The sequence below is a fragment of the Ictidomys tridecemlineatus genome, chromosome 14 (assembly GCF_052094955.1).
Source record: "Ictidomys tridecemlineatus isolate mIctTri1 chromosome 14, mIctTri1.hap1, whole genome shotgun sequence".
NCBI classification, from domain to species: Eukaryota; Metazoa; Chordata; class Mammalia; order Rodentia; family Sciuridae; genus Ictidomys; species Ictidomys tridecemlineatus.
In genome coordinates this window covers 37937625-37951990 of record NC_135490.1, presented here as the reverse complement: position 1 = coordinate 37951990, position 14366 = coordinate 37937625, and the positions used below count along the sequence as shown (strand labels likewise).

Below are 14366 nucleotides of genomic sequence, written 5' to 3'. Positions count from 1 at the left end.
GAATGTAAAAGGTATAGTCACTATGGAAAACATTAAGGCAACTTCTTAAAAAATTACAAATAGACTTACCACATGATCCAGAAATCATACTTCAGGACATATGTGCAAAATAATTGAAAGTAGAGTCTCAGAGAGAGATTTGCATACTGATATTCATAGCAACATTATTCAGAATATCCAAAGATGGAAGCAACCCATGTATTGATTGATGGATGAGTGAAAAAAAATGTTGTATACACACACATTGGAATATTTTTTCAGTCCAAAAGATAGACAATTCTGATACATACTGCAACATGGATGAACTTGGAGGATATGGGGCTAGGTAAAATAAACCTGTCACAAAAGAAAAATATGGTACGACTTGCATATCACATAGGAAGAGTAGTCAAATTGATACAAAGTGGGAAAATTGAATTGAGAAGTGGGAAAATTGTCTAGTGGGTAGAGTGTCAATTTTACAAGAAGAAAAATCTGGAGATTGCACAATGCTACTAAACTTACAGGTACTAATGGTTAAGATGTTAAGTTTTATATATGTTTGCTACAATTACAAAAATTAAGATGCGACAATCTATTATAAAAGTATGAATTCCAAAGTGTTCTATGAACACAGAAAATACCATCAAACTTGAGGGCCGAGATGGAATATGTAGAGAAGCTGATTTTTTAAGCAGTGGATGGGACTCCTCAGCAAGCAAGCAGAAAGGCATTTCAGAAAGAAGAATCAGTGGGTAAAGGCAAATGCCATAGTGTGCAAAAGCAGAACCTGTTGGAATATAAACAAAGGGCAGAAGAAACAATTATAAGGTAAGTACAGATCCTGAAATTTCTTGGGATAAATATTTGGGAGTGCTGTACTTCTGAGCCACAAACTCAGCCCTGAAACATGAATTGCTTTTGTCAATGCAAATCATTGTTACCTTGATAAAAGAGAGCTGGCTAAAAGGTAATTTTAATTTAGCACTAGCATTCCAGGTGAACTTTATTCTTTCCAAACATCTCCTGAGCTCCAGTGACCACATCCTCACCATCAGCATTAAGGGTCATCAGGAGAGACTCAGATTAAATGGGAGTAGTCAGTACATACACAGGATCCACAGAAAAGGGTGGAAGGAAAGGGTTAGAAAAAGAAAGTCAATGAAAATGCAGAGCCAAAGGATTCATACTTCTTCGTTCAAAGTTTGCAACCTGAACCCAGCAAGTAGGCGGGAGTTACCTGTAAAACATACAAGGTTACTCAGAAGATATTTGTAATGTGGGGTTTTTGAAATATGAATTGCTTTTTTAAAAGAATATTTATTTTTTAGTTATAGGTGGACACAGTGTCTTCATTTTACTTTATGTGTTGCTGAGGTTGTAACCCAGTGCCTCATACATGCTAGGGGAGTGCTTTATTTCTGAGCCACAAACCCAGCCCTGAAACATGAATTGCTTTTGTGAATGCAAATCATTGTTACCTTGATAAAAAAGAGCTGGCTAAAAGGTAATTGCATTTTGAGATACAAAACATCAATCATAAATGTGGCATGGAGTTTTTAGCAATACTGAACTTGAAGCTGTCAAAAGACTTTTTTTTTTTAACATAGTTCTTAAAGCATATGGGGTATGATAACTGCTACTGCTATGCCCAAGTGGCCCTATTGGTTGGTTCATTTTCCTTATTTTGGGGGATGAAGATCCACATTTTTTCTTGGCTTGTATGTGGAACACACATCAATGATGTATTATAGTGGAGTTGCTTTTTCATGGTAAGACCAGCATATGAATTTTGATATGCATGTGTTTTCATGCATATGAATTTTCAAAAAAACCCATAACCATGAATCTATTTATTTATTTATTTGTTTATCTATCTATCTATCTATCTATTTATTTATTTATGGTGCTGGGGATTGAAATCAGGGCCTTGTGCATGTAAGGCAAGCACTCTACCAACTGAACTATATCCCCAGCCTCTCCCCCCACAATCGTCAATTTAAAACTGAAATAAAAAATATTCAATTTGAATGATTATTGGAATCAAAAAAAATAATTATTTACCCATAAAGCAGGACACACAAGCATATAATTGACAACAATGACAAACTTTAAGAATAAGCAGTCTTCATTCAAATGTTCTTAGATTTCTTCTAGGTACCATGCCCATTGAAAGTCTCTGATGGTCTTTCTAGTTCTAAAGCTACATGAGTTTATATTGCTTGTTTTAAATTATATTTGTTAATAGGTTACTTTGCTGTCCCCAAACTGGGACTTCTGATTTTAAAATGATAGCACCTGAAAATAAAATGTGAGTTGATTGACAGTGCATGAAGAATAAAACTTCTTAAAGATTATTTGGCATTCTGGGCTTCAGTGAATTTGATTTTTGTTTCTAATTTCTGAAAAATTTACCCAAGTCACAGTCCTTTATGGGAGCCATAGACCACTTTTTTTGGTATAATTCGGTCTTCTCCATTCCCCCGTGAAAATCCTTCTAGGAAGCTCGATCCTGGAGGGACCCATGTTTGCCAGCAGCTCTTATGCAGACCCAAAGTGGTAAAGAAACTGTGTTTAAAAATCCCTGCCCTCCTAGAGGCACTGCAGAAGGAAATCGACCAATTTACACTGTTTTATTGTGTGTATGCATAAATATGTAGCAATGAATCCCAATATTATGTATCATTATAATGCACCAATAAACAGAGAAAATCCTGTCCTGGAACTGAACAGTGGAGATACCCTCCAAATGGATTTGAAGTCTTTAAAAATAACTTTTAAAAAAGTAAACTAGTGTAGATAAATCATCTGGGCCCACTTTTGTAAGGACAAAGTCTGACTTGCAAAAGAGATTTAAACTCTTCTGATGACAAAGATCCTATTTCCAATCCCAAATTAGTAAGGAGAGACTCATCATAAGGGCAATTCAGGGTTTTCCAATAAAAAAATCTCTTCTTCCCTTGGTTTGGAAGATAGCTGAGTTAAGTGAGAATGAATGGACATATCTTTCCAAAGTTATCCTCATTTGTATCTCTATGATAATGTTACTTGCATAGAAGGAACTGCCTCTGAAGCTACCAACACAATGCTTGAAGTTTACTGTACATTTCTAGGACTAGTACTTTACCAGTATCAGTACTAATGTGTTCAATGCCATTCATAAATATTGTATGCTATTTTTCTACTAAGAATGAGAAAATGCTGGTATTCTTTATTTATAAAATAAAATTGTCCTTATCAAGCAGAGGGAGACAAAATAACTGTGGCTGTGTTTTAAAATTCTCAGTGTGTGCTTATTATTATAACTCAGCATTATTATTATTGAAATAATCATAATTGGTTCCAAGGTAATTCATTTAAGAATACTTTAATATCATATGTCTGTGTATGTACAAATTAAATTTAATCCATATTCTAGGGACTGTTAGTGTGCACTTGAAGGACTTTAATAAGAATTCCACACTCTAGAGATTTTGATGGCAAATAGCTCAAGTTCAGCTAAACACACAACAGAGGATTTGTTAATAAGCATGAAGAATGCTAGAAATAGTCTTTTTCTTGATGAAATAAATATTTCTTAAGTTATGAAATGTTGTCTAGACAAACTATGTGCTGCCGCTGTGTGAGTAACTGATGGAATGGGGCAAACATAGCAGGATCATAGTTCCAGTGTTGAGTCTATATTCTAGATGTCCACCTGGTCCTTTACCCCACTCTTAACTAGAACTGCTCTGTTTACTCAAACACAAAGGTTAGCACATCCAGCCATGACTATGTAATGGTTCTCCTACAGTAAGAACCCCTTGCCAAGTGCTTGTCAGAATGTTTAGAACAGAGCACAGGAATGTCATTAAGTTTTTTAAAAAAGTACATTGTGTGACTATTCTAAGGCATCTTTGCTTTCGATTATTTGAATTTGTGGCAGATTTTGTCTACAACTGTAGACCATTATTGTATTTTTAAAATTTAGATCTTTATTGTATTTTTTACCTGATAAAAAAATTAGTTTTTATGTGCATCTCATTGCTGGAGATGTTTCTGAAAGAACCCCTCAGTTGTTAACAGCCATACTTTCTTGAGTCCATCTGAAGTGGTGTTACTATGGTTAAAATAATGTGTTAAAGTCAGGTTTTCTCTCTAGGTTTGTGAGCTCTTTGGATAAACCTTATTCTTCTTTGTACCCAGGAAAACTGCCACATTGGTAGGCTGGCTCAGCAACTGCTTGTCAAGTGAACGAATAAATAAAATACTGGACCTTTACCCTTAGAAACGATTAAGTACAAATCAACTTGAAAGACTGAAAGATAACAAAATTGGTGAAAGACTAGAATGAGCAACTACCAGGGTTGTCTGGGATTGAGGGGTTTCCTCAGGGTATCAGATACTTAGGAATAAAACGTGACAGTCTTGGGAAAATAGGGTTGTTTGGTCACCTTGATATGTCTTCTTTTTCTTTCTTTAAATACTTATTCAAATTAAAACATTTAAAACGTAAGCAAGATTGACAAAGTTTGTCAACCTATGGTACCTGTTATGATTTCGATATTAGATGTCTCCCAAAAGCTCTTGTGTAAGACAATGTAAGAAAGTTCAGAGGTGAAATAATTGGGTTAGGAGAACTTTAGCCTAATCAGTGCATTAATCTTCTGATATGGATTAACTGGGTGGTGACTGTAGACAGGTAGGATGGGCCTGGGGAAGGTGGGTCTTTGGGAGAGGGCCTTTGGGGTATATAGTCTGTGAGCTGAACTGAAGTCTTTCTCTGCTTCCTGGTGGCTATGTTCTGAGTTGCCTTACTCAACCACCCATCATGTCCTGCCATTTCTCAAATCCAGAGCAATGTAGTTGGCCGTCTATGGACTGAGATCCAAACCTGTTAGCCCCAAATAAAGTTTTTCTCCTATAAAATTGTTCTAGTCAGGACTTTGGTCACAACAGTGAAAAAGCTGACTAAAACAGTATCTGTCAGCAACTAAATTGGAGGTGTTAACTGCTAAGTGTGATTTCCGTGCAGATCAGTGAGGGTGTCATGTCTCATTACAGATCTGCATTGTTAGACCGTCTCTTAGAAAGCAGGGGATAACTGGAATAGTGAGGTACCCTGGACATTTTTTTCCCCCTCTCATCGGTGGTATGGAGATTTAGTCCTTGGAATCCGGAGTGTGGAGGTAATGGCATGCTTGAGACTGTGTCAATTTATTTCTCATATATTTATTAAGTATTTACTATGTGCCAGGAACAATTTTTGGGGACTGGAGGTGAAGATGAGAAATGGGTTTCAGCTGTCATGGAATTTGGTATCATGTAAACTATACATATGTAAGCGGAAAAATTGGGGAAATTTAGATAGTAACAAGAACTAAGGAAAATTATAGCACAGTTATATGGGAGAGACTCCTCAGAAGGGCACCGTATGAGGATGTGACATTAGCAGTGAGGCTAACAAGTTAGTCATGCAAAACAAAACAAAAAAAAACTCTGTGTGAACAACATTCTGGGCAATAGTAATTGCAACTTTAAAACTATAGAAACCTGTCAGCTGCCATTTGTGACAGAAGTTTGCATGTACTGTTTTTGAAAAAAATATAGGAAATAAATTACTCATTTGTATGATGGGCTAGAATTTGCCACCCTTTAATACTAGGACACATGCCTTCATGGTAGGACTGACAATTTTATGTGGGATGACTGTTCTATTTTAGCGAAATGACCCCTCACTTCCATATAGCACTATGGAGTTTGCAAAGACCTTTTATATTCATGATTATATGTTCTGACAGATACCAGTTTTAGCAATAGCCCTAAAATGATTGAGTTGCAAATAGAGGAAGAGTACTTACTATGTAAGGAAGGCAAATAAATAGAAACTTATGTCATTACACAAGAATGTGGAATTTTCTAATTTCAGGCAGCAAGAGATCCAGAGGCTAAATAATGGCACCAGAATACTGTCTTCCTGTCTCTCCCTGTTTCTTTCCTGTTTTCTTTTCATAGCTTTTCTTTTCAGTTCATGCTTTGCTCGTGTGGTAGCAAGCATGGTTAGGAATAGTCAAGAGTAGCAGTCAACTCTCCACTGAATCAACCTAGCTCACGGGTGGGAAGAAAAGGCCTCTTTCCTGATAGCACAGGCTCAGGGTGCTTTCTCATAGTTCAGGCCAGGGATATGTGTCCATCCCAACCTGTGGCCAGGACATATTGAGCAGCAGGGGAAGTCAGTCCCCCAGAGACGGAAAGTGGGAGATTAGATGCTTGATTCTTTAAAAGAAAAGGAAGGGATGATTGGTAGGGAGTAGAATGGAAGTCTGTCATAAAATTACAATTAATTACATTTCCTCATTAACCTCACCTGAGGTTAAAAGACTTGTTTAATATTACAGTGAAAACTTGAGTTTTGGACTATTGAGTCCTTTTATTCCCATGATCTGTTATTTAAAGGATGATAGTAAGGATGTTTTACTCTAAAGAATGATAATAAGAATGAATTTCTAATACAATTCAACCCAAAGGAGTGGAACGTGCATGCGATGAATCATATTTTAAATGAGCATTTACTTTATCAATGGTAGATGGCTTTGTTTGAGTCTGACAGCAGCTCCATCTGTCCATGCAGACTTACTAAATAGATGTTAGCAATTTGTTGACAAGGCCTTTCTCCCTCTCATATAAGCTTGGATGTAGTTTTTTTTTTTTCTCACACATGGAGGATAGGACTTAACTTGGGAGTAGGGGCAGAATTGACTGAGGGGTTGAGAGCCAAGATGCCTAATGCCACATGGAGAGCTTTGATCCTTTGGGGTAAGAAGACTCCAAAGTTTGTATTCTTCCTGAAGATTGTCCACTCCACTAAGCCTTCAGAGTTCTTTACTTTTAAAAGGTGAAAAATTTACATGACTGTTTTTGAGAAAAGTCACAACTTCTAGGACTTTGGGCAGGTAGAGGCAGAACGAAATGTTTTGTGAAAATGGCCAGTGTGTATAATATACCCATTCAATAAGAAAAAGTGTGTAGGAAGTACTACAGTATGCAAAGAAGGATGCATATGGCCTGTTCTGATGTACCGCAATGTGCAAGGTAGGTGACATATTTTAAAGAGCCTCATGAAGGCTTTAATTCTCTATTAAGACTTTCATAGATTTAAGTGTATCACTTCTAGAAACTTAGATGTACTCTGCACAGGAAATTGATGTGCTCTGAGCAAGGGAGATAAAAACATGTCTTTTCTTCAGGAAACAAGATTAAAGGCACATTTAAGTTTGCAAAAAAATATAGCTCACTACCTAAAGTGTTCCTGGACCCCGAAAAATATTTTATTAACTTGTACATCTATTCTAAAACATTTCACTCCTAAATTCTTTTTTCTGGTCCCAAACTTTGTGTGGTTAATGCTCCTCTTCCACACTTGTTGGCCTTGAGAATTATTATTAGGAAGTAAGAGTTGTTTAAAACTTGCAGGAAACCCTGCCCTGTACTTTCCCAGCCCTCTGGCCCCTAAAGAACTGTGCTTCGTTTTATGGAGTGGCACATTTCTCTTTGGCCTTACATGGTCACCGGGCAAATAGCTTGTATTCTGAAATTAATAGAAATGCCAAGATTTAACATTTTCAGTCTCCTTGTATAGGGAATGCTATTCTTTGTCTTTTCTTAAGGCCATATTTCATACTTAGATCACTATTGGCCTTGCCCTTCAAGTCCTGCAGGTATCTGAATTCACGCTCCAAAGCTTACCCATTTCCTTCCCTCATTTAATCTTAACTCCAATGCTGCATGCAAGCTACTTCTTGAGTTTTGTTCAAAGAACTTCAAATGAGAAAACTTGGTTGTGAAAAGAGTATTTCTGTTCTTATCACATTCATTGTGCAACATAACCTCCACATTGAAATATACGCTAATATGAATCAGATAATTCAGGGCCAATTTGTTGCATTTGGGGATTTATAATCCTCCTAGAACCCAGACACCCACAGGGGAAGCCTTCATGCACCCATCCTTGAAGTTATACAGTTGAAAGCTCTAGTATGGGGGTGAAGATCCTTCCTATAGTCAGCTCCTCAGAGCCAGAGCTGCTAGAAAGGTTTGGTGTTCAGCTTCTTGGCATTGAATCAATTTCCTCCCTCCCACTCTCCCTCCCTCCCTTCCTTTCTTCTCCTCTTCTTTATTTCCTTTATTGTCTGACGATGTCTCATTAATCCCTCAATCTATCTATGGTATATCATCTATTTCTAAACCATCACTAAGGTTATATTTAGAATTGGGAGACTTATACCTTTGAAATCTGACCACTTAGAGTTCCTGCTGGTGATGTTAGACAAAATAATGACATATGATTATTTTTAAGGGTAGCAGAAGACATTATTATGGCTTTTAAGCTTTTTAGGCCAGGAGCTTTAGATTGCGTATCTTACATCATTTTAAAATTGTTAAAATTGTTAGAAAACTCTGAAATGGAAGCTTCCAAACATTAACATACTTGAGGAGAACTTTACAGATCAAAGCAGAGTCATGAGCTTTAACAAGTGGTTAGAAAATAAAGTAACTCAATCAGGTTTGAAAGGAAGTACATTATGATAGCTGTTGACATGTGTTCTTTTCAGTGATGATTATGTATTATTATTTTATTATAATAATTAAATTATTAAAGATAAACATAAAGGCTCAATAAGTCTGAACAGTAAGTATTACACTTTTAACATTGTTCGAGTAAAGAAATTACTTGATTCTCTCTCTCTCTCTCTCTCTCCACACACACACACACACACACATACTTCAAATTTTCCACAAGTATAATTTACACTCCAGGTAGTAATGATATTCCAGCAACTCTGAATGACTCTATTCTTAGGTTCTCATTAGCAGAAATAGGTATTTCTGAAACTACTCAGATTTCCCAAAATAAGAATTCAGACAAGAAGTTTAAAAAGTTAAAAAGCTAAAGAAAAAAATTAAAATTTTATTCCCAGAAAACCATTGAAGGAACCTGTCCATTTGTAAATTTGGATGTTTAGCATTCTCAGATGGAGTTTAGTAAGAGGGTCCAGGCACAGTGGTTGGTTTTTAGGATTCTGTGTGGAACAGGTATTCGGACTTGACTTTCAGGGTCTGGTTTTTATTTTCTTATTGTTTTACTCTGTAGTTCACAGCTATGTCCTAAGCTCTGGAATCATGGTTTCCACTGATGTTAAGAAAGGCCTTGGAGATTCTTAGAGCATTAATAAATTTGATCCCTTATTTCTTATGCTAATTGATATTTACTCTAGGCATGTGGTATATCTCACAATGGGGACAAAATTCTCTGAATGAAAGGGTTTGGTTAGCCCGGGCAATCAGTTAATCTAGCTTTCTGATCCCGACACTTGCACTGGATTTCCACATGACCTTAGGAGGTGGATTAAACTGTCAATGCTATAATCAACCAGGACTTAAACTTGGGCTAAGCTTACAGAAATCATTTTTGTCTTGTTCTTAATTAATACCTGCCAAGAGGCTGGCAGGATTTGCTCCTGAACATAAGGAATTATTTGGACATAAATCTACATTTTAATTTCTAACACATTTTCTCATGTAGGGAAATATGGAAGCTAAAACTTGCCTCAAACAAATGACAAACCAAATTATTTACTTTATTATTGTAATATTATTAACAAAGATGTTTATTTTCTTTAAGTTTATAAGAGAGGTTTAATTTGTATATTATAATTTTAATAAATATTTTAAAAATATATTTTTTTATTTTTGTAATAATAACTTAATATTTAATGTATACCTCTTATTTCCAGGCATTGTCTTAGAATATATGTATTTATACCTAGCTATATACATGTATACATGTATGCATATATATATACATATACATTTCTTTTCTTTCATTACTCTTCTTTTCCTTTTATTTTATATAAATAGCTCACAATATATATATATGATATCATATATATATATAAATATATATATAAATATATATATAAATATATATATAAATATATTATATATATATATAAATATCCCTGAAACCTTTCTTGTACACATAGAACTGAACTGAATCATAGGATAGTAAAAAATTTACAAGGTCATCTACTTAGTAAGTAGAAGAACTAGAATTGAAACCTAGTTAGTCAGTTGACAATCTACAAGAACATAATTAAACTAGCCTTAGTTACTTAATAATAAAAGAAACACTTTTATAAGGATTATTTTGTAATGGACACTACCACAAATACTTTCTTTTCTTTTATTACTCTTCTTTCCTTTTATCTTTTATCAGGTTCCCAACATTTTTTTCTCTTTTATTATTAAGTAGTAATTTACAAATTTGCATGTAAATTTTGAAAATTATATACCCTAGAGTAATCCCTGCCATACCTGAGATAGGGAATGGGCACATCACTCCAAAATTTCCTCCTGTTGCCCCTTTGTAGTCAATCTCTCAGCTGAAGTGTCTGGCAATAACATGCATACAGTACGCAATCTTTTAAAGCATTTGCTTATATTATAATATTCATTAAGCCTCAAAGAAAATCTAGGACATTGGTAATATAATATTGCTATTCTCCTTTTATAGATAAGGGAGTGCGGCACAGAGGGGACAAGTGAATTTCCCACGTCTGCACAGTAAGTAGTAGATCCAGAATTTGAATGCAGGCAGCTTAGCCTCAGAATCCATGCCTTGAACTGTGTGTGTGTGTGTGTGTGTGTGTGTGTGTGTGTATGATATAAGATGCAACATATATAAGAAACACCATCTTATACATGTTAGCAATTGAAGGTTTTGATCAACTACTGTGAGCAAGGCTCTGGGTTATGTTTTTAGCAGACTTAATTATTTTATAAACTCTCCCAAGGTATTATTCTCATTTAATGGAAGAGGAGATTAGGTATTTAGAGCAAACATTTTTGAGATAGAAAGATGAAATGGGGGAGATAAAGAACTTTTCCAAACTCACAAAATTAATAGATGAATAATGAGTTCAATTCTGATCTGTCTGATTTTAAGACTCACACTATTTTCCCCATATCATATTGTCTTTGAGTTTCTCTTTATACATTGTTTTTGTGTGGGTTCTGTGCATTAGGGACATTAAAATATTCATGAGAATGTGGACAGCAGCAAGACTAAACTAGCATTACTTTAAGAAGGGAATGAATAAAGCAAAAAAATTTGACTCCAGTGAGTGATATCAATCGCAATATATATCAAATGAAAAACAACTCATCAAAGAATAGGCATAGAGCTAAATAATGAAAAATTATAATAAATACCACCAAGTTTTCTTTCTTTAAGCTATTTTCAAAATAAGCACATGTATATGCATTTATGTTTCAAAAATATACAAATCTATTATTGTTACTCATTCAAAATTTGTCTTGATAAATGGCTTCTCCAATTAATTTTCACTCTAAATGATGATAGCCAGAATCATATCTTGCCAGTTTGAAAGCTTACTAATAAATAACAGAATTAATTATTTTCCGTTCTGTGGTGTAATGAACTATTTTTTTAAACTTAATGACACGCATAAGGAATTAGTTTTGGGTTTTTTTTGGTACATATGTTATTAGTTATTCACTGTGGACATGTGTGTGTACTGACCTGTACGAAAGGTGGTAATGCCACTTATCTTTAGGGATAACATGCTATTTGCCAGTGACTTAAATGGGTGACATCACTTCATCAATCATCTTTTATTTTTCCAGCTGTCTTGTCAAGAAGGCTGCTGATTCAAGTATTCTCCTACGTTTTATGTTGAACATGAAGGTCTTCTAAAATCAACTAAGGCGAGTTGTTATATATAATACACAGAAAACACACAGCTCATGAGAACTCAAAGAAAACGAGATGCTAGTTGGATTTCATTTTTTAAAAATAAGCATGGTCTCTAGATAAGGATTTTAATAGTAATGCAGGTGGGACCTGGTAATTTCCACTCTATTATTAACTCCCAGAGTGTCCATGTCAAATTCTGTTTACTTACTATCTTTGCTGAATATTATTGTCCTTAGTCAAAATTTGGGAAACCCTTAGACTTCAGGGGTTGTGACTATGTTCTTAGGAATAAGATGCAATTGGCTTCCATAAATTCCTAAACACACTTTCAAAAGGTGGCCTGAATTTCTATCAGCTAGTGCCTTTATTTGAAAACACTCTAGAGGCTAATATCTGAGTTGCTTTAAAATTAATGTTTACTTTTTAACTATTTTATTCTTATGTTTGTGAGAAAACTATTTTATTTCTATAATTACCACTGATTGGCTATTGCCATTACCATATTTCACGATTTGAATGAAGCTTCCTGTGTTGAAGAGAGTAATAGACCATCTTTGAGTCCTCTATTTTGCAATTACAGAGTTTATTAGGATGGCATTTTATAAAATATAGAAATGTCTCTTTTCTAGCCATTTAGTCATTTATTATACTTACTATTTAAAAATGATGCTCAAATGTACTTAATGGAAGAATGATTGTCACAGTTATGTAATTGTCAAAACAAAACTCTTAATTACGAATGAAAAAGTGTGTCACATTAGATTGGATAGAGAGAAATAATGGGAGGGGAGGGGAGGAGTAGGGGTGATAGGAAGGGCAATAGAATAGAATAGACATTATGATTGCTGTATGTATATAGGTGACTCTATGACCAGTGTGATTCTGCAATCTGTACAGTTAGAAAAATGAGAAATTATACCCCAATGATTTAAATGTATGAATTGCCAAGATCATTGTAATGTCATGTGTAGCTAATAAAAAAAATAAAATAAATAAATAAATAAATAAAAGAAAAGCAACACGCTGGTTGATTCCAACATGTTGGTTCCAAAGCCAAGAAGTTTCAAAGTAAGAAAGAGAAAATGTCTCTGTGAAAGAAAAGATTGGGTGAGATGTTAACAATATCCTAAGAAAAAACAATATAGCAAAGATCATGTGAAAGCACATGGTCCACTACCAGGCACAGAGTATGGTTTAGTATATTTTATGAATCAAACCTCTAGCTCTATTATCTATTTGGAGTAAAGGGTCCAGCCTAATAGCTTGAGTTTTATTGACCAATATCCATTATTCTGCTTCTAAGGGGTATTCTGACAACACTAAGAACACAGCTCATTTCTATATCTTGCTGTAAAATTTATGCTCTTCTGAAATTTGGCCAACGCCAAAGAGTGTCCTTTTAACTCCTCACACATAAACTTTCCTGATAATTATGCTTTATATCAACAATAGAACACTGATCATCCAATTTATGGTTTACCTCTGTTTTGTATCGGCCTTGTTCTCCTTAAATTTTGGCTCTTCCTTTTTGTAGATCTTTCATTTGAAGAAGATTAAGGAATAGAAGGAGAGCGGAAAGTGAAATAATTGACTTTTTAAATGATATGTAATATTTCATGATTATATATATTTGATCTATAATTAGGTAGAAATAAGACAATATGGTTTGTACCAGTTATATATTGCAAGCCACCCCAAAACTTAAAGGCCCAAACTACATTAATATTTATCTGGCTCATGCTGTGGTTGAACGATGTTCTAAACATTCACATGTTCAAAACTTAATCCTCAAATTCTTTTGTTGATAGTATTTGGAGGGGGTTTTAGGAGGTAATGGTTAAATGAGGTCATAATAGTGGAGTCCCCATGATGGGATTAGTGGCTTTATATAAAGAAGAAGGTCTTGAAGTTGCATGTTCCTGTTGTCTCACCATGTGATACCCTTTGCCATTGTTATGATACAGCAAGGAGGCACTCACCAGAAGCAAACTCATTAGATTTCCAGCCTACAGAATAATGGGAGAGAAACTCCTTCCTTCCTTCCTTCCTTCCTTCCTTCCTTCCTTCCTTCCTTCCTTCCTTCCTTCCTTCCTTCCTTCCTTCCTTCCTTCCTCCCTTCCTTCCTCCATCCCTCTCTTTCTTCTTCTTCTTCTTCTTCTTCTTCTTCTTCTTCTTCTTCTTCCTCTTCCTCTTCCTCTTCCTCTTCCTCTTCTTCTTCTTCTTCTTTTTGGTTTTTAAATAAATTACCTAGTCTGTAGTATTCTGTTACAGAAGCAGAAAGCAGACTAATAAACTTATGCATTTGCAATATGGGCAGGGTGTGATAGGATCAGTTTGTCTTTGTTCCAAATGGCATTTTCTGAGGAAGACTGTCAGGTGACTTGGAATATTCCCTTTCTGGATGTCTTCCCAGCATAGCTGGCAAGTCAGTGCTGGCTGGGGCTGAAAAAACAGTGAGGTCTATGAGCTACTAAAAAGAAGGAGTACTATTATTTTCTACTTTGGTCTACTTTTATAAAAGACAATTTACATCTATGTCATATAACCATTCATTCATAAAAGTCATCATTGAGCGCCAATTTGGGGCCTGATACAGTTCTAGCATGGAGAGTATAAAATAATTTTAAAAAAA

General features: G+C 35.1%; 1 long non-coding RNA gene across 1 annotated transcript in view; it reads left to right on the top strand.

Moving 5' to 3' along the window:
- The window catches only part of LOC120884308 (uncharacterized), a 176614-nt gene extending 163913 nt beyond the window's left edge, over positions 1-12701 (top strand). The window contains exons 8-9 of the long non-coding RNA XR_005726699.2: positions 10532-10581; positions 11665-12701. This is a non-coding gene — a long non-coding RNA (uncharacterized LOC120884308). The remainder of the gene's footprint in view (positions 1-10531; positions 10582-11664) is intronic.
- Positions 12702-14366: the final 1665 nt, after the last annotated feature.